This window comes from Silene latifolia, chromosome Y, assembly GCF_048544455.1.
Source record: "Silene latifolia isolate original U9 population chromosome Y, ASM4854445v1, whole genome shotgun sequence".
NCBI classification, from domain to species: Eukaryota; Viridiplantae; Streptophyta; class Magnoliopsida; order Caryophyllales; family Caryophyllaceae; genus Silene; species Silene latifolia.
Window position 1 is genome coordinate 334,134,521 of NC_133538.1, and position 9,909 is coordinate 334,144,429.

The following is a 9,909-nucleotide window of genomic DNA, read 5'->3' on the forward strand; positions in this document are numbered from 1 at the left end:
CCGTAAGTTCCACTCTTCATCAGAAAATCAGGGTCCCCTTCAACGGGAAAACAATCATAATTCCTGCATCCATGATCAAGGCAATCATGAAGAAGGGAATATCCTCTCAAGTCATTGAGGAGAATGACAACAAAATGTGGGGATTCTAAGATGTGAAATCCCTGACCGATGCCCTTTGATTATGACCCGTTCTCAAACCTCATGGTCAACCGCATCTTGATGCACCAGGGTTATTTCCCAGGCCTACCTCTTAACCCACTAAAGAGCACTTGCCCCCCATAAAACAAGCTAAGGTCCTAAACATTGCCTTCGGGCTAGGCTATGAACCGACCGATGAAGACATCCAGGAAATGGGTCTCCTAGTACGAAAACGCAAAAAGCAAGGAGTCATCCTCCACCCCTACCACTTGACTCTCAATGGCTACTTCGTCCCCGAGGAAGAGTCCGAGCTATACAACAGCTTTCCTGAGCCAATCTACGACCCCGTAGCAAAGGTTAAGCACCCGCGGGTAGAGGACTATCAAGACTGCTACTTCATCCCCGACAACACCAAAGCTGCATCAGCCAAATCTGAATCAACCCCTTGCCTAGACGGGCAAGCCATGAGTCTCCTCTTCGTAGAAGACAATATCAAACTCCTTGACTTTGAGGACATCATCAACATCACTCTCAAAGACAACCAGTTCGATCCCACTGCCTAAATCTCTGATGCTGACCCAGAGAAAGCTACCCAAGGCTGGAGGAAGACTGTCAAATGGTTCGATCGTCTAGGCCGCATTCTTAAGATCACAACTGGAGAAGGCCTCATGTTCAGATAGGAAAGTGAAGACGAGACTGAGTCTGAGTCCGAATCTGATGATAAACTTGATTTAGAGTCTATCTTAGCTCCCAGCACTCATGATGTCCCGGTCACAGTCCCTTTTCCACTGTATTATCACAAACTTATGGTTGCTTCAGAGGCTGAGTCAACTAGAGTCACCCCCACACCCGCAGAAGGTAGAAACCTGGAGCATGTTCCAGGGGCCACCTCCTTTACTACGTCGCCTCTGACTGCCCATGAGGTCTGTCATATCCGAGCATTTCGCTCAGGTCGACTTAATGAACGCTAAGTTTGCTTACGTCTCATCTTCTTTTAACTGCAATGCAATTCTGAACGAATATGAGAAATTTGACTTGAGAGACTACCCACCTCACCTAGCCAAAGAACTTGACAAATAAGAGGATAGGACACACATAATTGAAGAAACCGAACCCATCAACGTAGGTACGATAATACACCTCAAGAACTTAGGATAGGGACCACCCTTGACCCCTCGGAAAGACGGCAGTTCATCGACCTCTTACACGAATACAAGGACGTATTCGCATGGTCCTACAAAGGCATGCCTGAGATCGACATAGAGATTGCAAAGCATAGGATACCCATTAAACTCGGAGCTAAACCCGTGAAGCAGAAGTTGCACCGTAAGCGCCTGGAATGGGCACTGAAAATCAAGGAAGAGGTAGACAAACAATTCAAAGCCAGATTCATCAAAGTTTCATAATACTCTGACTGGGTGGCCAACATAGTCCCCGTACCCAAGAAAGACGGGAGAATTTGGGTTTTCGTCAACTTCAGAGACTTGAACAAGACAAGTCCAAAAGTTGACTTCCCTTTGCCATATTTTGACATCTTGGTCGATAACACCGCCGAGCACGCCCTGTAATCATTCATGGACGGGTATGCTGGGTACAACCAGATCAAAATGGCTGAGGAAGACATGCACAAGACTGCATTCACTACATAGTGGGGTATATATTGCTACATTGTCATGCCCTTCGGTCTAATTATTGCAAGACCAACCTATCAAAGAACCGCCACCACTCTCCTACAAGACATGATGCACAGTGAAGTGGAGGTATATGTCGACGACATAATCATCAAATCAAAGGAGCGGGACGGCCACATAAACCCCCTTCGAAAATTCTTCGCTCGCTTTCGAAAATACAACTTGAGACAAAATCCTCAGAAATGTGCATTTGGGGTCACCATCAAAAAAACTCTTGTGACACGTCATCAGGAAAACGGGTATCGAAATTGATCCTACCAAATTAAAGCTCTACAACGAATGCCTAGGCCTAAGAACGAGAAGGAGATTCGGGGATTTCTCGGTCAAGTCCAATACATCAGCCGTTTCGTAGCCAAGCTCACCAAGATTTGTAAACTGATCTTCGAAAAGCTACGCGCATCCGATCACACCGATTGGGGAGACGATTGTCAAAAGGCCTTTGATAGGGTAACGAAAATCTTATCTAAACCTCCTGTCCTTATGCCACCTCAGCAGGGAATTCCCTTATCCCTATACCTGACTGTCTCCGACACAGCCACGGAAGCAATGCTAGCACAAACTGTTGGAGTTAGTGTCCTCCACAATAGTGCATTAACATATTAAATCTCATTAATGGAATATCATCAGATATTTATTTATTTGATCCTCGTCAGTTGATTAACGTAAATCGATAACGGTTGGCTGACTAGAGTTTGACGTTATTGTCGTGAGACGGCGGTGATCAACTGACCCCTTTCGGTCACACCTAAAGGAATGAACCCCAATAGACAACTAATTAATTGTATGAGATACAATTTATTTAGTCCCTTGATTTGTAGACTAAAAAGTTAGTCGAATATTTTTAGAGAAATTTCGAGTTGCGAACTCGAGGAGCGGCAGTTATTATTTAATTATGCGATAATTAAATAATAATTTTTGGGAGACGGGTTTTAGTTAATTTACTGTTAATTTACTAATATTGTACTAATTGATTAATGTGATTAATATTAGCACGTAAATAATATGTGTAGTGGTACATGTATATTTACGCAGTGAATTGGACGAATTAATTATGGAAGTATTTAAACATGATACGATGTTTAAAATAAAAATTACACGGATTTGTGCAACAAATATAAGAACCAACATGGACCCGTAAATGGTCAAGTGGACCATGTAAAATAAGAGTAGTGGATGATTACTCACATATCATTTCACCTTATTTTGTATACTACCTTAATTATTCTTATGTAAGAGTTTTCATGTGATGTAAGATAAAATCATAAGACAAAATTTCTCCACTCCCTCACTCCACCTCCACCCGCCACTTCCCTTCATATATACTCCATCTATTGTTCACAATTTACACTACCTCACTACCTCACTTCTTCACTCTACCTAATTGCATGCGAACAATTTTTATTCATCTCTCTAAGATAATTATTAATCACTACTAAATTGTTAGTATACATACATTAATATTTACTAAGAAAGTTAGTAAAATTACAATATTATCAAGGGTATAAAATTAACAAGCTACTAGTCAATACTTGTTATTATTTTGGGTTACTTCTTGGGTGCAACAAGAAGGAGATCTTCTAGTTGAAGATTTGTAAGGAGGATCTTCCATTTGGAATAAGCTAGTAAGGTGAACTAGTTTGTGCCCTTTTTACCACTAAATCAATGTAAGGAAATTGTTTTTCCTTATACTTTCTTTTAATGCTTTCATATTAGCATGCATGTTACATGTATCACCTAAATAACAATTTATGAGATAAATTAATTTTATTAGAGAGTCTAATATGGATCTATGATCTTTCAAGTTTTATCAGAGCTTAGGCTTGTAATTTGCATGTTGATTTTAAGCATTTTAATGAATTATGAGATAATTTATAAAAACTAAAAAATTGTGTTAGAAGAGATTTTAGCACGAAATTTTTGGGACATGCATACCTTCTGATCTAGAAAGGTTTGTTGAATTTTTTGGAGATTTTTTGGTGATTTTGCTATTTTTAATGATTTTTGGTAGAAAACCGAGTCAAAATGTCGCATTTTAGTGAAAAATTGATTAAAAATAGTTAAAGTTGATTCGGTATATGGAAATTTTATGGTATTTCATGCATATATTCTACTATTTGTATGCAAAAGGTTGAAGGTTGGTTCGAATTTTTTTGCATGTTTATTGATTTTTTTAGTTAAAAGTCAATAAAAGTCAAATTAATTAATCATAATTTCGAAACTTTTGATTCTGCCCATGATAAATTTATTTACATTTAAAAATATTATTTAAATGTCAAAAGTGATTTTGCATGTGTGTTTTCACCTTGTTTTGATGTTTATTGGTTTTAGTGGTTAAAAACCGATAAATATCGATCTTTTTCTTGACAAAATTTATCCGGAATTTTTGGGCAATTTTTCTGACATTTTAGTGTTCTTGGGAGTGTTCCAGAATACTAAAAATTTTTGTTTCAATTTTTTGGGTAATTTTTCAATTATTTTGGATTTTTACTTAAATATTATGATTTTATCGATTAAATTAGCAAAATATCACCAAATCAAACTAATAACTTATCATAAAATTAGTGAGAACTAATTTTAAGGTTCAAAACAGTTTGGACAATTAGTTTGGACTTAAATGAGATTTAAGAGTTAATTATTGATTTTTACATGTTAAAAATCGATTAAATCCACAAAAACAGAGATGGATACCAACGAATGATAGATATGGCGATTTTGGCATCATTTTACAGCATTTTAAGCATATTTATTTAAGTTGAATGAATGATTATCATTTATTTAAAGTATTTATCTTGTTGTACCTAGTATGGCCTAGTTAATTTTAATCGTTATTACCCGAAATGAATGGGAATATCGATTTGTTTGTAATTAAATACGATCTCGTATCGTCGGTTTGTAATTAATTAATAGTTTTATTTATTTAATTAATTAATGTATAATAGGAATAGCTATGTAATTCATTTGTAATAGTTATTTTTACCGGCGTTTCCAAAAGACGGATTACAACGAGACGGAGTCTATTTTTTGGAAGGTGTTCCAAATCCAACAAGGAAGAGCCACTTATAGAATGAAGAGGCAAGGGACCAAGGAGTTGGTTTCCGAAATGTAATAGACTAATTTTTATTAACTAGGTGGCCATACTAGGATTTATTCATATGCTTACATGTTTGCTTGTTTTATTTTCGCGCATGCCAAAATCGCTATTCACATGCATTTTATTTTCGCGGTTGTCAATTCACGTCATTTACATTCACCGAATTAATTCACTTATAAGGAATTTATGAGTAAATTGACAAGATCTCTCACATATCTAAAATTGAGATTAGCCTTACCAATTAGTAACACCTATATATCTCTTGTTCATTAGAGCCACGCTCGCCCAAGCGGGGTGTTCTCTTTTTACCTTGGGTAAGTAGGGTGGTAAACGGTTATCACACGCTAAAATTGGTTGGACTCAACGGGATATAAGACGGTCTTGTGTTCCGGGGCTAGTAGATGAATTTGAGGAAATTCGTCGACCAAGAGTTCTAGAGGTAGAATTAGTCAACGTGACTTACCGAATTTACGCAATTATGGGATGTTTCGCCCAAGCGATGCTCATTTTGGTTTAATATTTGGGTCTTGGAATCATTTATATAATTTAGTGGGAGGTCATTATATAAATGCTAAAACTTTCTAAACATGTTTTTACAAGTAATTTTTAAAACAATGAATGTTAATTTTCCCTTTTTGTTGTAGCATTTTAATTCACAATGGCAACTTCATCAACTCCATCGACTACTTCACTAGGCAAAGATTCATGGCTAAGGTCCGTAATGAACAAATGTATTTTAAAAGATGACGGTAGTAACTTTCTTGAATGGGAATCCAACATCAAAAGTGCCGCGTTGTCCGACAATGTGCTCACTTACTTGACCGATGCTCCTCCAATCGAGCTCGATGCAAGAGTTTCATCGGCGGTGCGGACCGCCTATGATGACTATGTGAAGATGTTTAATGATATCAAGAATGTGTTGATATGATCAATATCCCCAAAGCTCAAGCTATCATACATTTCTTTAAATGCGTACGAGATTTTCACTCGTATGATCACTACGTTTTCACAAACACCAAAAGTCCGTCAATACGATGCGGTGGCACGCTTCTTTGAAGCTAAGCTTGAAAGGGGCCAAAAGGTTGGTCCCCATGTACTGAAAATGGTCAAATATGTTGACATCCTAGAGCGTCTAAGGTGTAAGATTCCTAAAACTCTTGTGGTGGATCATCTCCTCCACTCACTCCCCACCAAGTTTGCCCACTTTAGGGTAAACTACAACATGAATGACATTGATAAGAGTTACCATGAAATTCATGCACTCCTCACCCAAGCGGAGAGGGATATGGAGGATAGTGGGAGCGAAAAAGGGGATGTATTAACCATGAAGTTAAAGAACATGTCCCTTGGAGTCAAGAAAGGAAAAAGGAAGGAAAAGTCCCAATTCAAGAAATCGTCAAAGAAAATTGACAAGGGAAAGGGGAAGGCCGTTGTGAATGGCAATCCCATGGCAAAAAGTGTCAAGCTCTCCGAGGCCGAATGTTTCCATTTTAATGGGAAGGGGCATTATAGTAGGAGTTGTCCCAAATACTTGGAGGATCTCAAGGAAGGGCGTGTGACGCCTATTGGCATGATTTCCTCTCTCTATGTGATAGACGTTAATTATGCTTGTAATTCAACTTGGGTACTTGATACCGGATGTGGCTCTCACCTTTGTAACCTTTTGCAGGGTTTAAGGGACGTGCAAGCACTAGCAAAAGGTGATGTGGATCTCCGCATGGGCAATGGAGCTAGAGTAGACGCCGTTTCCGTGGGGACCTATGTGCTCACTTTAGCTAGTGGTTTAGAGTTGTATTTAAATAAGTGTTATTTTGTACCAACTTTAACTAAAAACATCATCTCCATTTCCGCGTTAGATGCGGAAGGATTTTGTTTTATGATTAAGGACAAGTGTTGTACTTTTTCTTTTAATGATGTGGTTTATGGCAAGGCCATGATGCGTGTCAATTATATGATGTTTTACACCCTATTTTACAAGCATTTCAGAGCTCATTTATGTAGTTTAAGGCTACTATTTGCCCCATTTCGTCTACTTTCGTATTTTTATGTAATATTGCAGATTTATGCGAAAATGAGTAGATTTTGAGCCAAATCCGTCCCCGAGTACCTAGCACTGCATTTGACGTAAAATATTTACTCAAGGAACGAGCTTGGTGCGCATTTCGAGGTCCGAAAGACAAATCCACGAGAATTTAGAAGTCAAGTATCAGCTAAAGCAGTCGATCGACCGCTAACTATGGTCGGTCGACCATACCACGACTTCCAGGAGCCACTGTTCAGAGCTTACCAGTTGCTCGACCAGCCTCAGTGGTCGATCGACCAAACCGCTAATCTGCGTGAATTAAAAGATTGAGAATAAGCAGGCCCATAGTAGTTAGGTTTTGGCAATAAGAACTACGTTGTATTCTATATAACGTATGCTAGGTTTTGAGAACATTCATTCAGTTTTCATCAGTGTTAGATCACGAAATTTGTTAGGGTTCTTTAGTTTACAAATATTTATTTCAATAAAAGTTACATCGGCATTCGGTTTTCTGATCTTTTTTTTCCTACAATTCTTCTACTGGTATTCCTTTATTCACTATTTCAGTTTTATTGCTTATTTCGTTTGTAGCTAGAATGGAAAGATTAGTTTCCGGAAGCCATAATTATTGTTTTATGCTAATCTTTTGTTCCGTTAATTTAAGCATGAATTTACTAGTTTATTTCGTTAATATTGTTGTTGTTTTTATCAATATCATGAGTAGCTAAATTAATCGTGCTAGGATGTATGGGAATTGTAGGTTAGGCGGCATTAGAATAGGGAACCCTGAATCGCGCCACTGTCAACCGACCGCCTACCCTGGTCGATCGACTGGCCTCGTGAGATATGCTTCGTTTTAATTAATTTAATTTCTATGTTTGACGAATCGAGTGCACGCAACTAGTTGAATGTCTAGGATTTGACCGACCCAATAAAGATCGAAAGATAGGAAAGGGAGATAGCCTACCTAATTTAGACGACTAGATTAACGAGATCGAAAGATAAGTTAGTTTAGACCTTTTAGTCACTTTTCAGAACGAAAGTTAGTATTAGTGATATTAGGGACCTGTAGCGAGATCGAAAGATGCTACCTGTGAGAGTGCACCGAGAGGACCTCTTATTTTCCCGTCTCACGTGTTTGTTTTAGACCTACCTAGTTTGCTACCGCCGAAACTATAGTGAACCGACCATCATTGCACCCTTTTTAATATTTGTATCATCCGTCTATTTAGTTTATTGTCTTTTGTTGCCATTAGTTATAGACCAATTCAATCAAACCCCCACATCATTGTTACCTTGGACTGAATTTAGACAACTAATAATTACATCCGCCTCTCTGTGGTTCGACCCTGTTACCACTAGCTTCTGTTAGTTTTAATAGGTTTATAAATACTATTTTTGGTACTCACAACGACGGGTATCAAATTTTGGCGCCGTTGCCGGGGAGGCAATTGTTCTAATTTTTAGTTGTTTTATTTTAGTCTGCTTCTTAGTTTAAGGGACATTTGTTCCTTAAACTATTCTCATATTCTTTTTGTAGTTTCCTCTTATGCGCAGGTCACAGGGTGGTGAATTAGTACCGTTCAATCCTGAGATTGAGAAGACATTGCACGATTTGAGACGATCATCTAGGATTTTGCCGACAGAGGAAGAGCTGAGTACTCTGTCTAGTTACTACGAGAACGAGCTGTTTGAGGAGGACCCACCTTCATCACCTATTTCTACTTCATCAGCTGAGACCGTTACTTCTCCAGATTTTCGAGAGATGGCTGAAGAAGCAACTATAGCAAGTCACTCTGAGCCGACAGCTGCAAATCTATACAAGGGGTTCGAATTACCGGAAGCTGATAGGAAATTCGAACCGAAGCCTTCTTATATCAACTTGGTTGAGAGAAACCAATTCGGGGGAGCTGCAAATGAAGATGCAGCCAAGCATATGGAGATATTTATCGCTATTGCTGCTCTATACCCCAACCGACCGGTGTGACCCAGGACCAGGTGAAGGAGACGATGTTTATATTGTCACTCCGCGATGCTGCAAGGGAGTGGTATAGAGACCTGGATCGAGCTGCTAATGGGATCACCGATTGGAATTCTTTGGCCTTGGCATTCTACAAGAAATATTTCTCTGCCTCGAAGACAAATGGTATTAGAGCTCAGATCACGAGCTTTAAATAGGGTCCTGATGAGAACTTTCAAGAGGCATGGGTCTGTTTCAAGAAGCTGGTGCGAACCATTCCGCGTCACGGGTTTGAAAAATTGAGCCTATGCAATCAGTTCTACAATGGGCTCTATGACGATAAGAGGGCTATCCTGGATGCGGCAGCCAGTGGCCGATTCCAGGAGAATATGGGAGAAACTAAGGGGTGGAAGATCATTGATGACTTGGCCACCCACAAAGGAGAGCTGCTGAATCTCCTTCTGTAGCTGCATTAGAGGCTCTCACAGCGAGATTTGATAAGTACGAGTTGGGAGGAGCTTCAAAAGGAGGGATCTACCATGTGAATGCTGTTTCAGACGGTCCTTTCGTCTGCAAAAGATGTGGAGCTTAGGGACATGTTTCAGACAACTGTCCTAATCCCTTTGAGTCCTGCGCTGCCTTTCAACATTATAGGTAGACAAACACCTACTATGAGCCAAATGTCCATCCAAACTTGAGGTGGAGTAGCCAAAATGTCTTAAATCCAACTCAACCTCCACAGAAGTAGCAGAAGAATTATGTGCCCCCTCATAAGTAACAACAATTCCAAAAGCCTCTTTATGTTCCTCAGCAGCAACAGCAATCCCAAAATTCTGAGTTTGCCGAACTGAAGAACTTGTTGCTGAAAGAATCCCAAGGTAGAGAGGCCGGGATGAAGATGTTGGAGAGCCAAATTGCCCAATTGGCTAGCAAGAATACAACTCGAGCTCCGGAATATTTACCGACTCAAACTTATCAAAAGGAGACCTTAAATGCAATTACCTTG